General features: G+C 37.7%; 1 non-coding gene across 1 annotated transcript; it reads right to left on the bottom strand.

Annotated features, from left to right (window-relative positions):
- Positions 1-9,844: 9,844 nt before the first annotated feature.
- Positions 9,845-9,951, bottom strand: LOC140857604 (small nucleolar RNA R71). The gene has a single exon (XR_012141095.1). It is a non-coding gene; the product is annotated as a small nucleolar RNA R71 (small nucleolar RNA).
- Positions 9,952-12,481: the final 2,530 nt, after the last annotated feature.

Raw genomic sequence — 12,481 nt, 5'->3', positions numbered from 1 at the left:
CATATTTTCAAGAGTTGAAAATTTAAGGCATGAATTTACATAACTAACTTATAAACAGCTTCTGACCATAGGATCATCACGAGGATGGTGATCGATCTGGAAGGTTGGTGTACGATCACTTTCTTAGGATAGATGTGTCTTAAGTCTATGGTGTGGAGACACCAGAGTGAGAGTACAGGTATTCATTGAGAACGAGAGTACTGAGCGTGACCACTTCGAGCAATCATAAGGAAGTCTACCTTCTCGTCAATGACTAGCTCGATGCTGCAGTTGTGTGTCTAGTTCTTTGACCTGAGATGCATCGACAGTTCACCTTGAGTGTGTTATAGTTTAACTACACCATAACTTAATCTCCTAGCCATTCAAAACCCTGAGGTATATGTTGGCTGTAGTATATTCATTGTAGGAACTAGGTCGCACCAAGATGGGATCTATCAACCTCGGTAGATGAGAGTAGTCCTATGATAATTGAAAGATCGAGTCCTTAAGCCCATGGCCATGGTAGAGTGAAATAATGGAAAAGAATTTTCCATTAAGATTTCACATCAAACTTGGATCGATCGATTAACTCATATGACTGATGTTGGGTTTGACGAGTTCACCTTAATCCTAATTCAGTCGGGACTCATGATAGAGAAACTCAATCACACAGGTAGCTGCACCGAGAGGTTCATCTTTAGTTTTGATGGGTTGCCACCACATACTGCTAGGTGTCACTGGTGGATTTTGGGAGTAATTAGAATGATATTGATGATCGATCATTCTAATTGTCTGAATCAGAAGAGTTTTGGTCCATCGAAAGGAGTTTTGATGATGTCGATGATGAGATCATGACATGTCTCATTGCCATATAGAATTGAACCTAACTGGATCACACAAATAGAAGTTAAGATCTGGATGTCATCAATTGAGCTAGCTCAATTGATTTGGATAAGATCCAATTAGGTTCAAGGAAATCATGCTAGCACTCGATTGAGCCTAACTTTCTCCTCGTATAATCTTTTCTGTCTCTACTGAGCCAAATGTGATTTGACTCATCTAGAGAACCTTAGAAAAATTTTTCTCAGTCTAAATGAAGCTTGTCTAGCTCAGAAAAGGTATGTCTTAATTCATGAGATGAATTTAAGACAACACCTGCTAATTCCTAGCACCTGCCAATTTCATTTTAGGATATCTGTCAAAAATTGACATATGGGTCTTAAACTGAAGAGGGCTCATTGGAGAATTTTTGTGGAGTATCCACAAGCCAAGCTATATCAAATTGGATGCCATAATTAGATTATGGTGTTAGCCCAATTGGATTAAAGTGGGCGCCCCAAGTGGATAAGGATTGGAGAGTCTTGATCAATTTAAACTCTTGGGAGCCACCTCTATCTGTGCTTATCCAATGTTGGCACCATCTTTTGAAGATAAGGTGGGATTCTTATATGATATGATCAGATGACATCACTCCACCAATCAAATTTTTTCAAAATTTATTTGAATTTTTTGATTGATTGAATGATGTGGCGCTGCGCAGCATACAGGGTTTATATAAACCCTGCTGCGCCTAAGGTTTTGAGGTAGAAGTTGTTTTATGCACAAAACCCAATAGCTGCTACCCCCTCCCCTCTTATCTAATTTTTCCTACTCTCCTTCCTCCCCTCTTTATGTCCAAAGAGTTGGACATCCATCTGGAAAAGATCCAAGGCATGGTGATGCCTGGAACAGAAGGCTGCAGGAGATCTTCAACAGGCTACTGCTCCAACTTCAGAAGGAGTTCTGAAGCACTTCCAAATCAGATAGAGATCTGATTTTTGGAGTATAGATTTGTGAGGAGAAGATATTCTAGATCCTACCTAAGTGGATACCGGTAGAGGCTAGGCACTTGCGTGGCTACATCAGAACCTCGGGCTGTGCAGAGATCATCTACAGGGTAATCAGATTACCCTTGAGGTATTACTTATTTTCTTATCCTTTTTAGATTTATTTTACACTTACTATTAGATATGAAGATTAGATCTAGAGACTTAGATCTGAAATATATGTAGGATAAATTTATTTTAAATTATTCTGCCTTAGATTTGATGAAATCTGGAAGATCCTACGAGGAAAAGTGGTTTTCCTCCTTCAACTGGTATCAGAGCTAGGTTGTTGGCTCTATTTAAGATCTAATTTAGATCTGATTTTAATTTTTATTTATCTGATATTAATAATTTCAAATGTCATATTAGATGTGATAAAATCTAAAATTAAAATATTTAAAATTAAATCTAAGAAGATCTAACATGCATAAGATGCATGACTAGACTAGGATTAGTTGAATCCATGAATTGTCTTAAGTCTTATATTTTAATGAGATTAAAATATAAATTAAATCTAATTTATTCTCTATTTTTTTGATGTTATAAGTATTATAATCAGATCAAAAAATAAAAAATAAAATTTTAGTTTTTTCATAAAATTGATCTGTTGAATGCTTAGACTAGTTGTAGAATTGTTCTAGTAACTTATCTAGAATAGATTTAATTTTGAATAATTTAATTTAAATCTTACTTTTTAGATATTACATGAGATGTATCAGATCTGAAAGCATATTAGTTAGACTTATTTTTGATATATGAGATGTATGCAAAGTATGTATTAGTTAGATCTTAAATTGTATATGTGATATGTTAATTTAGATCTAACTAGTTTTGTAGTTAAAATTATATTTCTGATTAAGGTGTTTCTCATGGCCGTCTGGTCATAAAAATGAAGTAGAGGTTTAAGACCCTCTCTTCCCATTCAATGGGGTGTTCATATGATGTGTAGGGGTGCCGCGCGTTCATCCTTAATCAGAAATCAAAACTTACTTTTCTACAAAATCTTAGATCTTGAAATCCTAGGATTTATTTTACATACTTTGTTTATGAACCCAAACTTAATTAATGAATTAAGCTTATGAAATTAAGTTAGGTCTAAAATTGAGAATTTCAAATCTAAGATATTTTCATAAAATTGGGTTCAGACTTGGGTAGCTCAATTAGGTCTAGCGGTTGATCAAACCGAATCAAGAGTTGGTTAGGTGGGATTATGAAAGCTAATAATTGACCAGCCTAATAGGATTTAGTCTGGGTAAGGTCGAATCACATTTAGATGTGACCCGATCAAGTTAAGACCTAATTTGGCTTAGTGGTTAGAGCTTGGATTGTAGGCTAACCCAATTAGTTTTGGTTCGACAATTTAGTGTCTAAGGTAAGTTGGGCAGATGTGACCGACTGGTTTTTAATTGGGAGCTACTCAACTCGAATGCATTCTTGTCGAGTTAATGGCATATCCCTCCCACCGGTCTCACTTACCTGACCATATGTGTCAACTCAATTCTGATTAGATGTGGCTAACAATTCGAGCTAACCCATGCCACTAGGTTAGTCATAATTATTATGATTATGTCAAGTCAAGTTTAATGAGACCTAAATTAAATCTTTCTAAGAAAATATTAAGTCTGGTCTTCCACCATTGTGGATGTGCGGGCCCTTCCCGGGGTTGATTGTTCTCGACTGGTTATAGTGGCTCAGTTGCATCGGAAAGATGCAACCATGTCCATTAGGCATTGGATGCTACAAATTAGAGGATGGGTTGCGCTCAATATTTCGGATACGGTGAGGGACCTAATCAGGAATCTAGTTTGTGCAAATGGTGGGTCTGACTTAACTAAGGATTGGAGCAATATCCCAGACACGGTGAGCTTCATGAATTAGAGACCAAATTTTGGGTGCACCATGATTAGAGAATCATTGGACAAAAGTTGTCCACTCATCGATTGACCCATCACCAATAACTGTTAGGTGAGGTGGTGAGCCAGTCGGTGAGACCGCACCACCCACTAAAAATCACTGATCACGGAGATTTTCACATCTCTACCAAGGGAGTGGAGGAATCTGAGAAAATAGTGGGAGCCTAATTTATTTTAAAAATAAAACTCCTAAATAAATTGGTTAAGTTTGATTACAATATCTAACTAGAAACTTTCGACTCTCTACAGGAAACATGTCTACCTCCAACCCCCTGATCAAAATACTAGACACCCACAGATTGACTGGACCCAATTTCAAAGACTGGTTGAGAAACTACAGAATTATTCTGGGTTCCAAAAAATTGACTCATATCTTGGACCAGGACCCACCTGCCATGCCAGCACGTCCAACTGCTGAACAGAGAGCATCTCGGAAAAATGGACGGATGATGATAACAAAGCAAGGTACTACATGTTTGGTGCAATATCTAATGACTTACAGTGCCAACATGAGAACATTTTGACTACCTGCCAAATGTTGGCTCACCTACAAGAATTGTTTGGTGAACAGAGTCACACGGCCAAGTATCAAGTCTGTCAAAGACTTTTTAAGGCAAAGATGTGTGATGGGCAGTCAGTCCAAGATCATTATTTGATAATGATCAAGGATCTTGAGGAGCTTGAGAAGCTCGGTATCATCTTAGATAAGGATTTTCAGATTGATGTGATCCTTCAGTCCTTGTCCGATGCATATGGTCAGTTCATCATGAACTTTCATATGCATAAGATGCAGTGTACCTTGGCCGAGTTAATGAACATGCTGGTTACGGCTGAGCTTTCTATGAAGGGTTCAAAAGGCTCAGTTCTTACTGTGGAGCAGACTTCTTCCAAGAGAAAGTCTTTTGAAAAGAAAAAGAAGTCTGCAAAGAAGAAGAAGTTGGATGGCAAGAAGAAGAAGACAGAACCGAAGAAGAAGGCTGCTGATAAGAAAAAATATTTTCACTGCCAATCAAACGACCATTGGAAGTGGAACTATCCTCAGTACCTGGCCACCCTGAAGAACAAGAAGGATGGTCCTTCTGGACGTATGCTCATTTTAGAGTCTAATCTTACGGTTTCTTCTTCATCCAGTTGGGTGCTTGACTCTAGTTCTAGTGCTCATTTGTGCACTTCTATGCAGGGTCATAAGGAGAGCAGGAGGCTGAGGGATGGGGAGATGATCCTACACATCGAGAATGGAGTAAGAGTTGCTGCTGTGGTCATGAGAACCTACCCTCTGTGATTACCGTTAGGATTAGATTTATTTTTTAGAGATTGTTATTAAGTGCCTACAGCAAGCAAAAATTTGATTTCTGTTTCATGTTTAGCACAAGAAGGCTATGTGATTAGCTTTTATAAGGACCATTGTAATATCTTTTATGAAAATAATAAAGTTGCAGATGGTTTTCTTATTAACGGTCTTTATCAGCTACATATTGATGTATCTGTATTTAATATTGAGCAAAATATGAATGCCATAGGAATTAAAAGGCTTAGAGATAGTCTAAGATAGGGTTAACAAATTGGAAAAATTCGGACAATTGAGTCCATTGACTTTCGAGTCATATCCAATTTGTGAATCATGCCTTCAAGGCAAAATGACCAAGCTTCCTTTTATGAGACATGGAGAAAGGGCCACAGACCTACTTGCCCTAGCACATACGGATATGTGTGGCCCATTTGATGTGCCGGCTATAGGCAACTACATCTACTTCATTACCCTTACCGATGATATGTCTAGGTACGGATATGTATTTCTAATGAAACACAAGTCTGAAGCTTTTGAAAGGTTCAAAGAATTCAGACATGGGATAGAAAAACAAACAGAAAAGCCCATTAAGATTCTTCGATCAGATCGAGGAGGTGAATACCTTAGTCAGGAGTTCCTAGACTATCTTAAGGACAATGGCATAGTCTCTCAATGGACTCCACTAGAGGAGGTGAATGCCTCAACTCAACGGAATTTCAGAACGGAGAAATCGGATCCTACTAGATATGGTCTATTCCATGATGAGCTTCACGGATCTCTCTGAATTTCTTTGGGGACATTGTCTCATGACAGCAATTTATGTATTGAATAGGGTTCCCTCTAAAATCGTTCCTACCACACCATATGAGATATGGCATGGTAAGAAGTCAAGTCTGAATCATCTTAAAATTTTGGGTTGTCCGGCTCATATCAAGAGACAGCAGGCGGACAAGTTAGAGTTCAGGTCTTTTAGAGCTCGGTTCATAGGATATCCTAAAATATTATTAGGATACTATTTCTATATTTCGGAAGACCACAATATGATTTGTGAGTCGAAATGCTATTTTTTTTGAAAAATAGTTTATTCAAGATGGTGGCATCGGAAGAATAATTAAGCTCAAAGAGAATGTCTCCCAAGAGCAACGAGCTAAAGAATCTGAGGAACCTAATCAATCAGAACCAGTCTTAACACAACCTCTTCCACCTCATAGATCGACTAGGATTTCCTGTCCTCCTGAAAGATACTTAGGTACCATACAAGAGGATGTAGAGAAAATATTCCTCACGAGCAATGAGGCTCATGGTGATGATCCTAAGACCTATGATGAGGCGATATCAGATATAAACTCCGAGAAATGATTGAGGCAATGAGATCAGAAATTGACTCAATGCACTCAAATCAAGTCTGGACCTTGGTAGATCCACCTGAAGGTATTGTACCTACTGGGTGTAAATAGATCTTCAAGAGAAAGATAGGTGCAGATGGGAATGTAGAGACTTTCAAGGCTAGGCTCATAGCGAAAGGTTAAAGTCAGCGCGAAGGCATTGACTATCAGGATACCTTCTCGCCCGTAGCCATGTTAAATCTATCCGCATATTGCTTGCTGTTGCAACCTATTTCGATTATGAAATATGGCAGATGGACGTGAAAACGGCGTTCTTAAATGGACATCTTGAGGAAGATATCTATATGGAACAGTGATCTATGTCACAAATTGACATAAAAAGTATCAATTAATATCTAAATTATCTAACTTTATTAGAAAATTGATACTTGTTATTATATTTTGCAGAAGAAGAGGTTATCAATAGAAAGAACAAGGAAAGAGGATTCCAACGGCAAAATTTTATGCAAAACGGAGTTAAATTGACCCAGGAATTAAAGAATAAGAAAGAAGACTCAATTGGATCAAACCCGAGTCAAATCAGGTCAAAATTGATCAAAAATCAACTGATTTGGTGATCTGGTTAGCTGCCTGGTCCACAGCAACAGGCGCCTGGACCATGGACCCATCGGCGCATCATAAACCAGTCAATCAGCGAGTCTCGGCTCACCGCAACGCATCGCGAGCTCGATCCACGCACGCGGTCCAGGGCTCATGAGGAGAGAGAAGAAGGTCCGAAGGGCAACCTGGTAACTTCACATCACTCGATGGTCGATCTTCTCTGATCAAGATCCAACGCTCCATATTTTTGCACCATCGGACGGCCACCATCGCAGCCGGTCAAGATCCAACCGTAATCAAGGCAATTACAAGAATCAATAAACACTAGGACAATATGGGATCCTTCTACAGTGCGATCCAACGCAGCGCTTCACCCAGATCATGATCCGACGGCCCAGAATCGCTTCCGGCTTGATTTATTAGATGAATTGGATCCTTTAGATGAAGATCGGATGGCTGAAATAATTTTTAGGGTTTCTTGATGGATTTAAGTGCTTTTTGAGCGAGATTTGAGCCCCTAAACCCCCTAACAGTCCTCTAAAACCTCTTAGTCCCACATCTAAAGTTTTGAAAACCTTATAACCCCCAAATGCCTATAAAAATCCCCCAAAGGCCCTTGTTTTAATGATTCTGCCTTCCGATCAAGCTTGTAACCCTAGATAGTGGGGTTTTTAGCTTTCTTCTCAAGCCTGAGCTTTGAGGTTTTTGTAATATTTTTTTTATATAAAATTTTATTTTTATGTAATTTTATCTCTTTACATTATGTAATTTATTTTTCTTGCAATTAGAATAGTTTAATTTATGCAATTTAATTTTATGCAATTAGATTAGTTTAAATTATGCAGTTTAAATTTATGCAATTAGGATAGTTTAATTTATGAAATTAGGGTAGTTTATTTTTCTGCATTTAAATTTTGCAAGTAGATTTAGATCATGTCTAGCTAAGCATCCCTTCTAGGGTTTGCGATGAAGCTAGATCATGAGTAGGGGTTTTACATAGGGTTCTTTCTTTTTCTTAGGGTTTCTTTTTCTTCCTCTTTTGCCAAGAATTTTTGATGAACTACAGTTGGGTCAGAGTCCCTTCATAGTTCCTGCTTGATTCAGTGCATAGGAGGAGAAAACCCTAAGGGATCCTAGTTACTACTCCCTTGTAAAGAATCTTGATGGGTTATCATTGGCCTTAGTCCCTTCATAATCTATGCTTGGGAAAGACAAGAGGAGTAGTCGTTAGGATCAATAAGAAAAATTTTAGGTAGAATTTCCTAATCTAGATCTAGTGGATTCAAAAACCCTAGATCCTTAGTCTTATTGTCTTTAGCAAACAACTTTCAACTTTCGATTTTCGTTAAAGCTCGCTTGAGCATAGATTTGAAAATCATTTTTAAACCAAGTCTCTTGGGATCGACCCGTACTCGCTGGTCGTGCTACTTTGCACACTGTGCGCTTACGATTTTATTTACAAATTTTAAGATTTGCACATCAAGTTTTTGGCACCGTTGCCGGGGATTTGGCATTTTAAATTATTTTCAAATATTTATTCTTCATGCTTTATAACTCTCTTTCTTTTTCCTTTAGGTTTCTAGATTTAGTTGGTGATTGCTGGAAAACTCAGGTACGCTTCTAATTTCTCTTTTATTATTTTTAGTTAATTACTTTTCCCTTTAGACCTAATCATTTGAATTTACTTAATCAACAAAAAAAAAATAAAACAAAACAAAAGACATTTCATAATCGTGAAGTAAAATATCAAAATAAAAAAAAATTTAAATTAAAATCTTTTACATTCTTGGTCATCTTGTTTATTTGCATTTGCATTTTCATAATTAATCTAAGGGCATCAACCCATTAACAAGATAAGGTGGAGATTTTATTACCCTTAGCCCAAAAACCATCTCCATCATATTGCATTACCTAGACCTTTAATCTTAAAATCAATTAGACGTCAACTTTAAGGAATTCGAGCTCAATAGGACAAGGAACCCTAGGAGTTCTACCAAGTTTGAGTTGTTTGATTAGTTGGTGTCTAGGCAAGTCCCTGAGGGTGGTTTGTTAAATTGGTTCAGTTGCTGGCCTGGCCAACTCGTTTGGTGTCTAGAAAGGCAACGATGAGTGAACCTCCCACCTCTTATACTTACCTGGCTAACTGTTGATCAATCTCCATTTGGAAGGCTTGAAGGGTCATCTTGGAACAGTTAGGAGCTGTCTAGATTTAGGTTAACCCTAGGATAGATTGAGTTTAATTTATTGTTTCACTTGTTTGAAAAATAAAAAAAAATTATTAAAATTTAAATTAATTTGGTTACTTTTCTTTAGATTTAGGACTCCTTAGGATATTTTCTTTAGAACTTTTTCTCTTTTCTTTCTTTTTCTTATACATAAAAATTTAAAAAAAAAAATTATATAAACATCGAGAACCGTACACCTCGTGTGTGGAGAAGAGTGTCGGGTCGTCTAGTTAGAATTGAGTCAATTCCTGTTGTTCCAATGGCTGAACCAATCCAACCCATGACCCTTAAGGATTTGTGTTATCCAGTTGGCTCCATCCAACCATCTTGTATCAGGTTGCCACAACCCACAGCTAACAATTTTGAAATCAAACCTCAAATCATAAATATGCTTCCAAAATTCACAGGATTAGAGGATGCTTATATATTTATTAGAGAATTTGAGGAGGTATGTGCAACCATGAAACTGTAATTAACAGAGGATGAGGTCAAACTTAGATTAATCAACTTTGCCCTTAAGGATAATGCTAAGAAGTGGCTTTATAGTCTGCCAAACCATTCTGTCACTACCTGGGAGGGCTTTGTGAGAATATTTTTGAAAAAGTATTTCCCCCATCATAAAATAGCTAGGATTAGGAATGAAATAAATCAATTTTACCAACTAGCTGGTGAATCATTTTGGAAGTACTTTGATCGTTTCAAGAATTTTTTGACCCAATGCCCACACCATGGAATAGAAACTTGGAGACTATGCCAGATCATCTATGAGGGGTTAGATTCAAACTCAAGAACCATGCTAGAATCTATGTGCCAAGGCCAATTTATGGACAAAGAAACTACTGAAGCTTGGCAATTCTTAGAAGACCTAGCCGAGAAAAATTTACAGTGGGAAACAACTAGGGATCCTGATAAAGCTACACCTTCAAGAGGAGGAATGCATCAAATTCAACCAACCCTAGCATCAGAGGCCAAGATTGCAACCTTAACACGTAGATTTGAAGCCTTAGAATTACAGAGACCAGCCAATGTAAATCAAATATCTGCACCCATGTGTAAAGGGTGCAATACACCAGACCATGTCTTAGAAGAATGTTCCTACTCGAATGAGTGTGCACAGGTGAATGCCACCTATCAAGGACCATTGAACAATCTTTATGCACCCACATATAACCCAGGTTGGAGGAATCACCCGAATTTCTCATGGTCCCAGAATCCTAATGTAGGCAATCCAAATTTCAATCAGCAAAATCTAAGGTCCAACCCAGTGATGAACAACCCGCCAGGCTTCCATGATAATGACAAGAAAATTACCTCTTTAGAGAAAAGCCTAGAAGCCATGATGAAGACACATACCAGCTTTATGCAAACACGGGTCAACTCATAAATAATAACACCCAAGCTATAGCCCGTCTGGAAATGCAAGTAAGTCAGCTGGCTTCGACCATTAGTGAACGAGAACATGGTAAGTTACCTAGCCAACCTGAGCCAAATCCTAAGAACCAAAATGGTCCACGACCCCAACAAGGAAACCAAGTTAATGGTGTAAATGCCATTCATACCTTAAGATCGGGAAAATAAATAGACAATAAGTAGTTGCACTTGATGATATGAGGACTCATCTGCCGAGTCACCTTCTAAAACTACTACCTTTCAACCTCAAGCACCAAAAACTAAAATTCACCTAGTCCAGTACTTAAAAGTCCTAGAGCTCCTTTTCCAAACAGACTGAAATCCAATAAATCTAAACATTTAGACAAAATTTTAGAGGTATTTAAACAAGTCCAAGTTAATATTCCTCTTTTAGATATAATCCATCAGGTTCCAACTTATGCCAAATTTTTAAAAGATCTTTGCACTAGGAAAAGGACCACTAATGTACCAAAGAAAGCATTTTTGGCTGCAAGTGTCAGTTCATACCTATCTAGCCATGTGCCAATTAAATATAAGGACCCTGGAGCTCCAACAATTTCTTGTGTTATTGGAGAAACCAATATAAAAAAGGCCTTGCTAGATCTAGGAGCTAGTGTGAATATCCTTCCATATTCGGTGTATAATCAACTAGGATTAGAAAAACTTCAACCTACTGGGATCACATTACAGTTAGCCGATAGATCTCTCAGGATCCCTAAGGGAATGGTCGAGGATGTTCTGATAAAGGTGAAAATTTTATTTTTCCTGTAGATTTTATTGTTTTAGAGACTGAGCCAGGTGGACATATACCTATCATTTTAGGAAGACCATTCTTAGCTACGGCCAATGCTGAAATCAATTGTCGAAATGGTCTAATGAAGTTATCCTTTGGGAATATGACCATTGAGCTTAATGTTTTTAACTTAGAACAGAAATCCTTTTCTCATGCTGATGTCAATGTAGTCCAAGATGGTATTTATGAATCCATTGACATTAGTGATGATGAAGTCACCTAGAGTCTAACCTCTGGTTAATTCATGAGTCTGAGGATGTCAATGAAATACTTAAAGAAAATCAGATTAATCAGGAATCGACACTTCCTACTCAACCAATCATTGAGATGGTGAAATCATCAACTAAACCATCGATAGAGAAAGCACCCATTTTAGAACTGAAACCCCTTCCAGAATATCTCAAGTATGCATATCTAGGACCCAAAAAACTTTGCCTGTAATTATTGCATCAGACCTAGATCCCAAGCAAGAGGAGGAGTTAGTGTCAGTTCTAAAAGCAAATCAAGAAGCAATAGGTTGGACCATAGCAGATATCAAAGGAATAAGCCCTTCTATAGTTCAACATAGAATATACTTAGAGAAAGAGGCTAAACCAACAAGAGAAGCCCAAAGAAGGCTTAATCCAGCTATGAAGGATGTAGTTAAAAAGGAGATTCTGAAACTCCTAGATAGTAGAATAATTTATCCTATTTCTAATGGCTCTTGGGTAAGCCCAGTTCAAGTAGTACCCAAGAAATCTAGGGTAACAGTGGTCCAAAATGATGCAAACAAACTTATCCCAACTAGAACCCAAATGGGATGGAGGGTTTGTGTAGACTATAGAAAGTTGAATACTGCAACAAGGAAAGATCACTTTCTTTTGCCATTTATTGATCAAATGTTGGAAAGACTAGCCGGACAAGAGTTTTACTGTTTTCTTGATGGATACTCCGGTTACAACCAGATCCCCATAGCCACTGAAGATCAAGAAAAGACTACATTCACCTATCCATTTGGTACTTTTGCCTATAGACGAATGCCCTTTGGAATATGTAATGCACCGGCAACCTTCCAGAGATGCA

The sequence above is a fragment of the Elaeis guineensis genome, chromosome 4 (genome assembly GCF_000442705.2).
Source record: "Elaeis guineensis isolate ETL-2024a chromosome 4, EG11, whole genome shotgun sequence".
Lineage (NCBI taxonomy): Eukaryota > Viridiplantae > Streptophyta > Magnoliopsida > Arecales > Arecaceae > Elaeis > Elaeis guineensis.
Note: the sequence above shows the minus strand (reverse complement) of the source record. Positions and strands in the feature narration are given on the sequence as shown.